This window comes from Phyllobates terribilis, unplaced genomic scaffold (assembly GCF_046119375.1).
Source record: "Phyllobates terribilis strain yellow unplaced genomic scaffold, ASM4611937v1 Scaffold_5__5_contigs__length_657084704, whole genome shotgun sequence".
NCBI classification, from domain to species: Eukaryota; Metazoa; Chordata; class Amphibia; order Anura; family Dendrobatidae; genus Phyllobates; species Phyllobates terribilis.
Window position 1 is genome coordinate 372,831,433 of NW_027362765.1, and position 13,404 is coordinate 372,844,836.

Below are 13,404 nucleotides of genomic sequence, written 5' to 3' on the forward strand. Positions count from 1 at the left end.
GGTCCGTGGCCCAGGGCGGTCAATAAAGAACAGTCAATTGGGAAATAAAGATTTGTGACGCCACCCGTGGTATGTGGCTATAGGTGGCCGCCGCTGCTGTTCAGATCCACTGGGGCTGTTGGTGACGCAGCAAAGATGGTTCAGCTCTCCACGGGTAGAGCTAGGCCTCAGGGCAGTTAAATAATGGGTTTGAGATATTGGTGCTGTGGTGCAAGGCAGGTGACGCAGCAATTAAGTAAAGGACACAGCGGGGTGCGGTCTTCAAGTTTTTACTCACAGTGCTCATGGTGTTCCAGGTTACAACTGCCAGATTATAATAGCCCACCAAGTCCTATGTCCTCCGGGGAAGTGATCCAGCCAACTCTCAGATATCTTGGGTGCACTTGAACGAGACCCCCTTTTTGTGTACCTTTCCAGGTCGTCTCTCTGCGCTGGCTCTCTCCCTCCTGCCCTGCGCCTCACACACAGTGTCCCGAGCCAGTGGCCGCGGGCTTTGTTGGGCGACATCCTTTCTGTCCCCTTTGTCCTATATGGCCACCTTTTCAGCGAATGTGTGTGGTTTTTGGCTATGGCACTTGAAGATACCGCAACCTCCGGTTTGCTAGCTGAGTCTTGCAGTCCTCCACTAGTCTGGGGCCGGTCCCCAACTTGGACCTGATCCCTTCAAGATCAGCGTGAACTCAGGCGCACGAGTGGACTCCGCACTTCCCGTGCCCCTAGGATCCTTTCTCTCTCTGGAGCCCTCCTCACTGCTCCGGTCCTCTCTCACTGAGCTCCTGCTCCTAGGACCCCTTCTAGATGTTTCTACCCTTCTTTTATACTCTTCTTTCAGTGTTCCCCTACTTCCTCCACCCACCTCCTCTACCTAGTTTCACCCTCCAGACAGGGACCGGATCTCTGCTCTCCCTTAGGAGCGATCTGGATCTTCCCTAATTGAGTGGTGTAGTGTTGGATGTGAGTGTGTGGGTCCCAGGTAGTGCCTCCTCCTTACCTGAGAGTGGGGAACCACACCTCTGGCTGAGATGCAGTACCACTGTGGCAACTGGACCCGCAGGGGTGCCACATATCATCTGGCAACAGGGCAGGGCATCGCCTGATAACAGGGCTGGGCATCGCCTTACAACAGGGCTGGGCATTGCCTGACAACAGGGCAAGGTATGATCTGACAACAGGGCTGGGCATCGCCTGACAACAGGGCTGGGCATCGCCTGACAACAGGGCAGGGGGTTGCCTGACAACAGGGCTGGGCATCACCTGATAACAGGGCTGGGCATCACCTGACAACAGGGCTGGGCATCGCCTGACAACAGGGCTGGACATCGCCTGACAACAGGGCTGGGTATCACCTGACAACAGGGCTGGGCATCACCTGACAACAGGGCTGGGCATCACCTGACAACAGGGCTGGACATCGCCTGACAACAGGGCTGGACATCGCCTGACAACAGGGCTGGGCATCACCTGACAACAGGGCTGGACATCGCCTGACAACAGGGCTGGGTATCACCTGACAACAGGGCTGGGCATCGCCTGGCCACTGCATTGATCACATTCATCTAACCAAGAGATTCTCTTTTGGTAAAAATAAAAAACTTTATTTTGCGCAAACATTTTGCGATTTCTGTGTTTTTTACTTCATCACGTTTCTAAAAAGTATGTAGAGGCGGCGTTTTCTGGCCAAGTTCTATGGATCCACTATAGTTTATGTCCGGATGTTGTGTAAACCGTAGCAGGACTGAACCCGGCCCATGATTACATGAAAGTTTGATCTGAATAATAGACCAAAATGTTTCACTTTTCTGCTTTGTCCATTGTAAATAAATCTCACTGTTTGCATCATTTTGGAGTGCAGAATTTACTTTCATTCATTTTGTACCCGGCTGTTCTGACTGTGGCACATGGATGGTGAGTGAGATGTGCCACGTTCATTAAGGGGCAAGAGCCGGATCGTGGGTTTGGGGCGTCCTGCTACTGCAGATTTGTGATTGGCTGCAGAAATAGCCCTTAACCCCTTAATGACCTTGGGATAGTCTATTTTTGCATTTTCGTTTTTTGCTCCCCTTCTTCCCAGAGCTTGTGTTTTGCGGGACGAGTTGTACTATCGAATGACACCATGGATTTTACCATATTGTGTACTGGAAAACTGGAAAAAAAGTGCGGTAAAATTTCAAAAAAAAGTGCAATTCCACAATTGCTTTTTTTACCATGTTCACTAAATGCTAAAACTGACCTGTCATTATGATTCTCCAGGTCATTAGAGTTCGTAGATACCAAACATATATAGGTTCTTTTTTATTTGTTGTGAAAAAAAATCCAAAGTTTAGAAAAAAAAAATGGCGCCATTTTATGATATTTTTCAGGATCTGAGGCCGGGAGAGGGCTTATTTTTGCTCGCCGAACTAACGTTTTTATTGATACCACTTTGGGGTAGATAAGATGTTTTGATCGCCTGTTGTTGGATTTTATTGCAATGTTGAGGTACACCAAAAAAAGTCATTCTGTTTTTTTTGATTTTTTTTCTTGTTAATGCCGTTTACCAGTTGGATTCATTTAGTTTATATTTTGATGGATCGGGTGATTCTGAACGCAGCGTTACCAAATCTGTGTATTTTTTTTATTGGATTTGTTTGATTGTGTGAAGGGCTCCAGCTCTGCTATGTGTAGCAGAAATCATCATCTCCTATGAACGGCGCCATCCATAGGACATCTGCAATGACAAGCACGGAGTTCTTCTGCAGATTCTCAGTTGTCATGCCAACCGATCGGCGCCCCGCGATCATGTGACAGGGGCAGCGACGGACGGGATTTGTGACTGGTATCCGGTTTGCGCGAGTTAAATTCCGCTGTCAGAGATTGACAGCGGCATTTAACATGTTAACAGCCGCGGGTGGATCACAATTCCACCCGCGGTTGTAAGGGGCACTTGTGCCAGGAAATAAGCGGGCTTAGCATCGTAGCTCGCATCAAAGGGAGAGACACAAGCTATGACGTACCTATACGTCATAGGTCGTGAAGGGGCTAAATCATCTGCACTGTGTATAGAACCACGGAGAGTAATCTATACATTGAAGCCAGACCCATAATTGGGACATGTACACCCAGCGTTGTGTTTCCAAAAATACCTGGATGATTTGTTGATTTGTGAGACGGTGCCGCTGAGAGGGAAAATGGGAGTCTGGGGCGTCTGGGCAGGTGTTTGGGATTGTAACATGAGCGGCTCCAGAGAATCCCTGTAAGCAGGGGTGTACATAGGAATCATGGGGCCCCATAGCAGAAGCTCTAATTGGGCCCCCCCTCCTAAAAAAAAATGTAAATAATTGTCGGGGTCACCAAAGATCAGATCTCACAACTTTCCATCCTTTACATAGTAATTTTCCTGCTGCTGACGTCCTAGATCTCTCTTTCATTGCCCCATAAAGTGTGATGCCAATAAAAGTGCCCCCCAAACACAGTATGAAACCCCATGGTGAATTCCTCCACATGCACAGTATAATGACCCTACTGTACCCCACCTCAACTCCCAGGGTAAAGTATGCTGACCCCAACACAGTATGATCCCCCAACTGTGAGCCGCTAGAGAGGATGGTACATAATAAGGGACGGCGCTATACATAATAAAAGAGGAAACTATATAACTAAGGATGGCGCTATACATAATAAGTGAGTACACTATATACTAAGGGACTGTGCTATACATAATAAGGCTACATTCCTGCATCTGTGTGCAGTGTCGGTGTGCTGCCCTGTTTTACTGACGCAGTTGTGGCGCCCCTGAGGGTTTGACCGCCACAGGGATGCTGCACTTCTCTAATGGAGTGTGGTGTTCCTCCTCTGAGGTAAGAACAGTGTGATAGTCAGGACCCTTCCTTTACATCCAACACCACATTTCTCCACCAGAGGGGGCTATTATGCACTAGGTGCTGCCCTCCTGGTTACAGGGAGACTGGGGAACCAAGAGTTAAGGGAACCAGTTAGTGGGTGAGGGTGGAGGACTTACAATTTAGTTACACTTTAAATTTGATATTTAATAGAAAGCCATTTTTGGTTCTTGGTCTTTTGATGGTTCTTTGACTGTTCTCTGATCGTTGATTGACAGTCTTTATGCTGTCAATTGCTGAGTGGTACTGTGATCTCCCACCCTAACACAGATCCTGTGTGGGCCTGCAGCGGATGGAGACACAGCCCTCGTACCCTGGCCTTGGGACGAGGGGTAGGTTGTAGACAAGGAATGTCTCGACCCGGTCAAGGACCAGGACCAAGAAGGCCCGGAGCTTAAGAGTGTGGCTCCATAGCAAATGGATCCCGGGGAGGATGCAGACGGAGCGGCGTACGCCACCTGTCCTCGCCAGCCTGATATATTCAGAGGGAGTCTGGCTGCAAGAGGGGTACCGGCCCCCGACACCCGACCTTGCTACTCCATGTCCTGGTCGGGAAAGCCCGGTAGGCCCTGAGGATCCCACCGGGTATCGGACGGAGCGGAGCTGCCACCGGTATCCTTGTCCTGAGAGGAGCTCAGAGGGAGTCCCAGCCTATTCGCACACACACGGACAGGAAAGGATTCGGTCTGTAGTTCAGGAACACTCTGGTGTAGGGTCCCGATTGAACGCTGGACTTACTCAGAGGTTGTCGGACCCCCGTCTCTGGTGACCGCAGGACTCCGCGGTGAGCAGGGAGTCGCCTTCCTTCTGCCATCTCTAAAGTGAGTAAAGCCTTGGAAGTTCACCCCTATGGCCTCCGGACTGTTTATTCTGCGCCACACCGTGCGACGCGGCATCCGTTCTCCTCTACTACTACCCCCTCCATCCTGTCCCTCTGCCCTGAGGCCTTTCTCCGCCTGTGGGGAGTAGTAATAACTCTGGCTGCCATAACATCATGCCTCAGCGGACTGCAGCGGCGCTGGTGGCCTTCACCAGGTGCCACAGGTGGCGTAGTCGTAAATCAGCCACTCAAACCCGGATAAGCCCACATCATCCTTTTAATTGTGATGGCCCTGAGCATGGGTCGGGTCCGGGCCACGGCTGCACCCCATCTCTCCATCACAGGACCCGACTCCGAGCCCCCTATCTCCCAGGGTAAAGACAAGGGTTTCCGAGAAGAGGCGTCACACATTGAGCATGTCCTATTCTAATCCTCAAAATCGGATCAGAACAGGACATTCTCTGACCCTCTTAGATCTCATTCTCAGATCCGTGATTTTCATGGATGTGTGAATGGATCTATAAAACTGTATGAGTCCGTGGACCATCCGATAAAAAGATCTGGCAGCACACGGACATTTCACACAAATGTGAGAATGTGGCCTAAGGGATCTTACAGACAGCATTATCCCTACCAAGTCACATAGTGCAGATATAGAATAATATTTACATCCAGGCACTTACCGCTGATGTCTTGTCTGATCAGAGCCGGTTTCTGCTGCTTCTTCTCCATCTGGTCAGACCTTCATGTCGACATCTCCCAGCCACGACTCGTCTTGTCACGATGATCTCCAGCCTAGAAAATAACAAGGTCACATATTGTATGCATACATGTGTCTCCCGCCGCTCTGCGCCCCTGGATACAGATATGTACCCCCCCCCATTAATATACTATTAGCCACTTAGTAATCAAAATATAAAGTGATAAGCAGCACTGTGACCCCCATTAACTATAATCTTCTCCGGCCAATAATATAAATTATTCAGTCTCTGTGACTCTCCCCAATTAACTGTAAGGCTATGTGCACACGGAAAACATACAAGGCTTCACAGTACAAGCAAAGTGAAACCCCCATAATTGCTCTCTCACAGCACCCCCATCATTGCTCTCTCCCAGCACCCTCGTCATTGCTCTCTCCCAGCACCCCCGTCATTGCTCTCTCCCACCACCTCCATCATTGCACTCTCTCAGCACCCCCATGATTACTGTCTCCCAGCACCCACGTCATTGCTCTGTCCCAGCACCCCCATCATTGCTCTGTCCCAGCACCCTCATCGTTGCTCTCTTCTAGCACCCCCATCATTGCTCTCTCCCAGCACCCCAATCATTGCTTTCTCTCAGCACCCACATCATTAATCTGTCCCACCAACCCCATCATTGCTTTCTCCCAGCCCCCATTATTGCTCTGTCCCAGCACCCCCATCATTGCTCTGTCCCAGCACCTCCATCATTGCTCTCTCCCAGCCCCCCCATCATTGCTCTGTCCCAGCACCTCCATCATTGCGTCTCCCAGCACTCCCATCATTGCTCTCCCAGCACCCCCATCATTGCGCTCTCCCAGCACCCCCATCATTTCCTCTCAGCACCCCCATCATTACTCTGTCCCAGCACCTCCATCATTGCTCTCTCCCAGCCCCACATAATTGCTCTCTCCCAGCCCCCCACCATTGCTTTGTCCCAGCACCCCCATCATTGCTCGCTCCCAGCACCCCATCATTGCTCTCTCCCAGCAACACGTCATTGCTCTCCCCTTCCCCACCATCCCCATCATTGCTCTCCCCAGGCCTATCAGCCCCATTATTGCTCTTCCCACCCCATCATTCCTCTCCCCAGCCCCATCAGCCCCATTATTGCTCTCCCCAGCCCCATCATCCCATCATTCCTATCCCCAGGCCCATCAGCCCCATTATTGCTCACCCTAGCCCCACCATCCCATCATTGCTCTCCCCAGCCCCACCATCCCCATCATTGCTCTCCCTAGCCCCATCATTCCTCTCTCCAGCCCCATCATTGCTCTCCTTGGCCCCACCACCCCATTATTCCTCTCCCCAGCCCCATCAACCCCATCATTCCTCTCCCTAGCCCCATTATTGCTCTTCCCAGCCCCATTAGTCCCATTATTCCTATCCCAAGCCCCATCAACCCCATTATTGCTTTCCCCAGCCCCATCAACCCCATTATTCCTCTCCCCAGCCCCATCAGCCCTCTCCCCAGCCCCAATATTTCTCTCCCCAGTCCCATCAGCCCCATTATTGCTCTTCCCAGCCTCATCATTCCTCTCCCCAGCCCCACCATCCCACCATTGCTCTGCCCCCACCTCCCCTCCCCAGCATTTCAGTAAAAAAAAACAAAAAAAAACCCCAACAACTTACCTCAGCTCGCTCCCCTGCAGCAGCATCCTCCTGGTTGCCGGCAGCTTTCTTCCTGACCCAGGCGCGCGCTGCATGATGATGTCATCAAGCTGCGCGCGCCTGAGTCAGGGAGGAAGCAGAGGACGAACCCTCCAGCTCCGCTGCTATTCTCCTCCTGACAGCATCAGAGCTGCAGGGATCGCTCCCAGACCGCCGCGTGCAGGGAGCGGCTGCACCTTGCAGGCCCCTTGGTGCAGCTGCATGGTGGGGACCCGACGCAGCTGCACCGGTGGCGGTATGTCCACCCCTGGACTGCTATGGGGCCCCCCCGGTTCACGGGCCCCATAGCAGTCGCATGGTCTGTCACCATTGGCGGTACGCCACTGCCTGTAAGTTAAATATCCTTCACAGCACTGGTAATGTAACACACAGCTGATTTTCTACAAGTGACTCTTCGGCATAAACTCTATTTTACGCTCTATGGGAACATTTTTTTGAGTACTTTGGTATGGTAAAGGCCACATGAGCTTTTATCACGAGTTTCTGCAGGTGTTTTAAAAAATAAAAACTGAGTAAAAACAGTGACGTAAAGGAAATCAATCAACAGGTTTTTGCTGTACAGCATGCTGTTGGGGCAGAGAACTTGATTCCAGCTATGTGACACTTACTCAGCAGTTTGTTGTTTTCTCAATACAATCAGTGTTTTATCAGCAGGAGATTATCACTGCAGGACTAGGTGTCTTCTGTACTGCAATGCAGCTAATCTGTGTAACCCCACCCCATTACTGATTGGCAGCTGGCTGACAGTGTACACAGGAAGCTGCCAATTAGGGGTGTGGGAGGGATTGTTCACTGCTCAGCAGTCAGAGCACTGCTACATCTACAGCAGAGAAAACTGAGATTTTGTCAAAACTGCACCAAGAAGTCCAGTAAGTGAAACATCGCTGGAATCAGGGTCTATGCCCCACATCATGCTGCTCTGATTCTACAGCACAAACCTGCTAACAGATTTTCTTTAACCCCATCTTCACGTATGGCATACATGTACATCACACGTCAATTGCCTTTGCATGGTGCACCATACCCAGCAAATGCCAGCTGTGTTATACAGTCAGCATCCTGCCTCTAACAGAGCTAGCGCTGTTCACATCTTTTTGATATTTTAAATGCTGCTGTCAATTTCTGACAGCAGCACATAAGGTGTGCGATTGCACTATGTCAAATACTCATTGACACCCTTTAATGCAATCGCGGGGTGCCAGTTGGTTGCGTTGGCAGCTGGGAGCCTGCTAAAGGCCCTCATGGATGCTATGTTGGTACTCCAGTGAAGCTCAGCCAGACCTTCATTTTCCTATATATTGCAATACTAATCTGTCAAGGGATTGTAGTGTGAACATAAAAATGGATATTTTGAGTCCATATTGAAATATACAGAATGTATTCAAACCAGCATTGGTCTGGTCTGGTTACAGATTCACAGATAGATAAAGGTCATTCTGTTTTAGCCTCACCTGATGTTTAGACACAGACAATGTTCATAGTAACAAAATCTTGAGAACTGTTTACTCACATTGTCTAAAAGATTCACCTCTCAAATAGTGCTGTTTATTGTTTGTTATTGTAAAACATGAAGATTTGTTTAACCTTTATCTGAAGTTTACTTACAGTTGTGATCAAAAGTTTACGTACCCCGGCAGAATTTTTCCTTTCTTGGCCTTGTATCAAAGAATATGAATGATAACACTCATGGTTATTGGTTGGGTGAAGCTATTTATTTTCAAACTACTGTGTTTTCTCTTTTTAAATCTTAATGACAACCAAAAACATCCAAATGACCCTGATCAAAAGTTCACATACCCCAGTTCTTAATACCGTGTATTGCCCCCTCTAACATCAATGATAGCTTGAAGTCTTTTGTGGTAGTTGTGGATGAGGTTCTTTAATTTCTCAGATGGTAAAGCTGCCCATTCTTCTTGGCAAAAAGCCTCCAGTGCCTATAAATTCCTGGGCTGTCTAGCATGAACCGCGCGCTTGAGATCTCCCCAGAGTGGCTCAATGATATTGAGGTCAGGAAACAGAGATGGCCACTCCAAAACCTTCACTTTGTTCTGCTGTAGCCAATGACAGGTCAACTTGGCCTTGCGTTTTGGAGCATTGTCATGTTGGAACGTCCAAGTACGTCCCATGTGCAGCTTCCGGGCTGATGAGTGCAAATTTTCCTCCAGTATTTGCTGCATTCATCTTTCCTTCGACTTTTACCAAGTTTCCGGTGCCTTTGTAGCTCACACATCCCCAAAACATCAGCGTTCCACCTCCATGCTTTACTGTAGGAATGGTGTTCCTTTCATCATAGGCCTTCAAATTACCTTTTCCAGAAGTTTTGAGGCTTGTCTCTGTGCTGTTTGGTGTATTGTAGGCGAGATACTTTGTGGCATTTGCGCAGTAATGGCTTTCTTCTGGCGACACGAGCATGCAGCCCATTTTTCTTCAAGTGCCTCCTTATTGTGCATCTTGAACAGCCACACCGCTAGTTTTCAGAGAGTCCTGAATTTCAGCTGATGTTATTTGTGGGTTTTCCTTTGCATCCTGAGCAATTTTCCTGGCATTTGGGGCAGAAATCTTTTTTGGTCTACCTGGTTTGGTTTTTACAGAGCTTCTGATTTTCCATTTCTTAATCACAGTTTGAACGCTGCTGACTGGCATTATCAATGCCTTGTATATCTTTTTGTATCCCTTTCCTGTGTTATACAGTTCAACTACCTTTTCCCGTAGATCCGTTGACAATTCTTTGCTTTCCCCATGACTCACAATCCACAAACGTCAGTAGCTGGATGAAAAGGTGCAAGAGTCTGTCTGGATCCCAAAAACTAACTCAGCTTTTATGCACACACACAGAGTACAAGCAAACAGGTCACAGGTGAGGATGTTACCTTTAGTAGCCATTCAAACCCATTTGTGTCAAATTCTGTGCATGTTATCAGGCCAAAATCACCAGAGTATGTGAACTTTTGATCAGGGTCATTTGGATGGTTTTGGTTGTCATTAAGATTTAAAAAGAGAAAACACAGTAGTTTAACAATAAATGACTTCACCCAACCAATAACCATGAGTGGAGGAAAAGTTTTTTTGTTATCATTCATATTCTCTGAAACAAGGCCAAGAAAGCAAAAATTCTGCCGGGGTATGTAAACTTTTGAGCACAACTCTACAGTATGAGCCCCTACATAGCTACGGTAAGAACCCTCACACAGCCCCATAGATACAGTATGAGCACCCACATAACTCCCTTTATACAGTATGAATCCACACAAAGTCCCCTACATACAATGATACCACACAGTCCCCCAATATACAGTATGAGCCCCCTACATACAACATGAGCCCCCACACAGCCATATACATACAGTATGAGTCCTCACATAGCTCCCAATATATAGTATGAGCCCCCACATAGCTCCTTGCAGCCCCCAAACCAACAGAATAACATTAATCTGTAGCCCCCAAGATAATATACTATGCAGCCACTAGCAGCCCCCACGGTCACATACCCTGCGGCCCCCCATGGTCACATACCCTGCGGCACCCCCTGGTCACATAACCTGCGGTCCCCAATGGTCACATATCCTGCAGCCCCCCCATGGTCACATACCCTGTGGCCCCCCATGGAAACATACACTGCTGCCCCCCATGGTCACATACCTTGTGCCCCCCCATGGTCACATACCCTGCAGCCCCCCTATGGTCCCAAGTCACTCTCTCACAGAACAGGATGCAGCTATTTGCTTCTTACCATCACCAGGAGCTGCCAGTAGGAGGGAACAGGAAGCAAGGCAGCAGAAGACAAGCAGGGGGGCGGAACCAGCACTGAGCACCACACGGAGCTGCAGTGCAGGAGCCGACAGCTGGGAATCCCAGGGGCTCTGCGTTTGAGTACTGAAGACGTGGGCACGCAGAGCGCACTGCTTGTTGGCGTCTGCTACATTTTCATGCGGGCGACGAGAGCACATAACATTATAATGAGGGGAATCTGGCCATGCCCCCCCCCCGAGCCTCGGGCCCCGGGCGGTAGCCCAGTTTGCCCTCATTATAATCCGCCTATGTATGTGATACCTGCCCATGCAGTGCTGTGATATTTCCAGCGGGTTCTCTGTCTCGGTGATTTTCCAGATGGATGATGTTTAAAAGCTCCTTAGTGATGATGTGAGTATATGTACTTAACCTTTGTATGTTAACATATACAAAAGTGTACCCAATATCATAATATCGTACTATTGTTTTAATTGTGTATTTTATCTTTTAATCAACTAAATTTGCGTTATATCGGAAGGGGTTGCCTTCTTTAAAGCTGTATCTAAACCTGAGTGTTAAAAACTTGGCAAAACATAATTTGGCGTAGTTGGCAGGATAAGCAGAAGGCTCAGAAGTTCTTTTTTTGCATGACAAAGACTACCACTGCTACCAATATATTGGAGACTTGCAGTTATGGACAAAGCTGATAGGGATATCTACTCAAGATGAAGACATAGAAGGAGAAGTGGAGTCCCAGAACTTCACATACAATCCATATTATGCCTATATGAACTGCATTGGGGAAAATGTTTTAATAAAAGAGATGATTATCATAAGGACTCAAAGTATTGTGCATGCATTGCTTTGTGTTGTTGTATACAGTGTGTGACTTGCCCCCTGGGCCGTGGGGCACGCGGAACCGGGCAGTAGGGACTCGCTGGGGGTAGTAGTGGCGGCCCGGTCCCGTGGCTCAGGGTGGTCAGACCAATTGTAGTCCGTTATGTGCTGATGATAATGTCCGACTACGCCACCCGTGGATTGCGGTTATTAGGAACCGCCGCTGCATGCAGACTGCTGGGGCTGATGAGGTGTGCAGCTAGGGTAGTGTGACTCCCCACGGGAAGAGTGCGACCTCAGGGCAGTGTAGTGGATGGTGGGAGTGATGGTGGTGAGAGTCCCAGTACCGGTAGTGCCGGAGGAGCGAAAGAGCACACAGACAACGTACTGCAGTCCAATGTCTTTTACTCACAGTTCAGGTACTCCAGGTCACTTCTGTACAGGTAGTGACCGCCCGAGCCATGCTGCGTCCACCAGGTGAGGGGCTCGGTCAACTCCCAGGCAGTTCAGGAGAGTGGCACAGGACCCCCTTCTTTCCTTTCTCTGGCCTGCCTCACCAGTGACCCACTTTTGTCCGGTCGCCGCGGACCTGTGCAGGTAAACGTGGGCCCCGTTCCCCGCTGTCCTTTATGGTGCCTTCCTAGCAGGTTTGATGAGGTGCTGCACCAATAAATGGTCACAGCCTCCGGTCTTTGGCTGAGGGTAGTTTCTCCTTCACCAACTTGGGATCCGGTACCCTTAATCTGCCTGACCCTTCACCCTGTATTCTCGTGGGTTCTTAGGGTTCCTTCCACCTTCTTGTTCCTGAGCCCTTCTGTTTCTCTCTCTTCTCCTTCTCTCCTGTTCTGTCTTCTCCTCCTTCCCTTGGCCTCTTCTCCAGGCCCACTTCTCCTTCTCCTCTCAGGCTCCGGCCTCTTCTCTAGGCCTGCCTCTGGAGCAGCACTCAGCCTGAGCTGCTGCTCCCTGTCAGCTCTCCTCTCAACTTCTCCTCACAGACTGAACTGAGATCTAAGATGGCTCCTCCCTTTTATACTTCCCTCTAGCCATGAGCCCAGGTGACCAGCAACCAATGGGCTCCTACCTACGCTCAGGAACCAACCCCTATCTGCCCCTACAGGACTGGGTGTTCCACCCCCCTCCCCACTCCAGTCAGGGACATAGTCGGTCGTGCCTGCACTTCTGTCTAGTGGGAGCACCATTGAGCTGTCCCTCGGAAATGGGGTGTGTGTGCTGTATGCAGCTAACTGAGCCCTGGTCCATACTCCATCCTTACCTGGGAGAGGAATATCACACCTCTGGTCTGAGGTGCAATACCCCTGTAGCGGCCGAACCCTCGGGGCGCTACATTCCCCCCCGGTAAACCACAGTACGTCCTCGGGCTGGAAAAGAGCAAAAACAGTTAAGTACAGGACATGCAAAAACTTTTTCAACAACCTTTTACATTTAGAAACGGACGACACAGTTCAGTTCCCTTTATGGGACACACTTTTCTTTTCACTAGGCATTATAAAAAAAACATTTTCAATACTTCTGGAACTCTTTTGTATAAAACATCTCATAAAACTCTTGCATTATCACCTAGCAGCATATAAAACTTTCTCATGTCAAACATTTTTAAGTAAAGCACATTCTTGGATTCTTAGATCATGGCCGCGGTGCAACTTGCGACCAGGTGTTCTTTCTTCTAAGTGCAAAAACTTTAGCAAACTTTGAGGGACTCGCTGTCCCG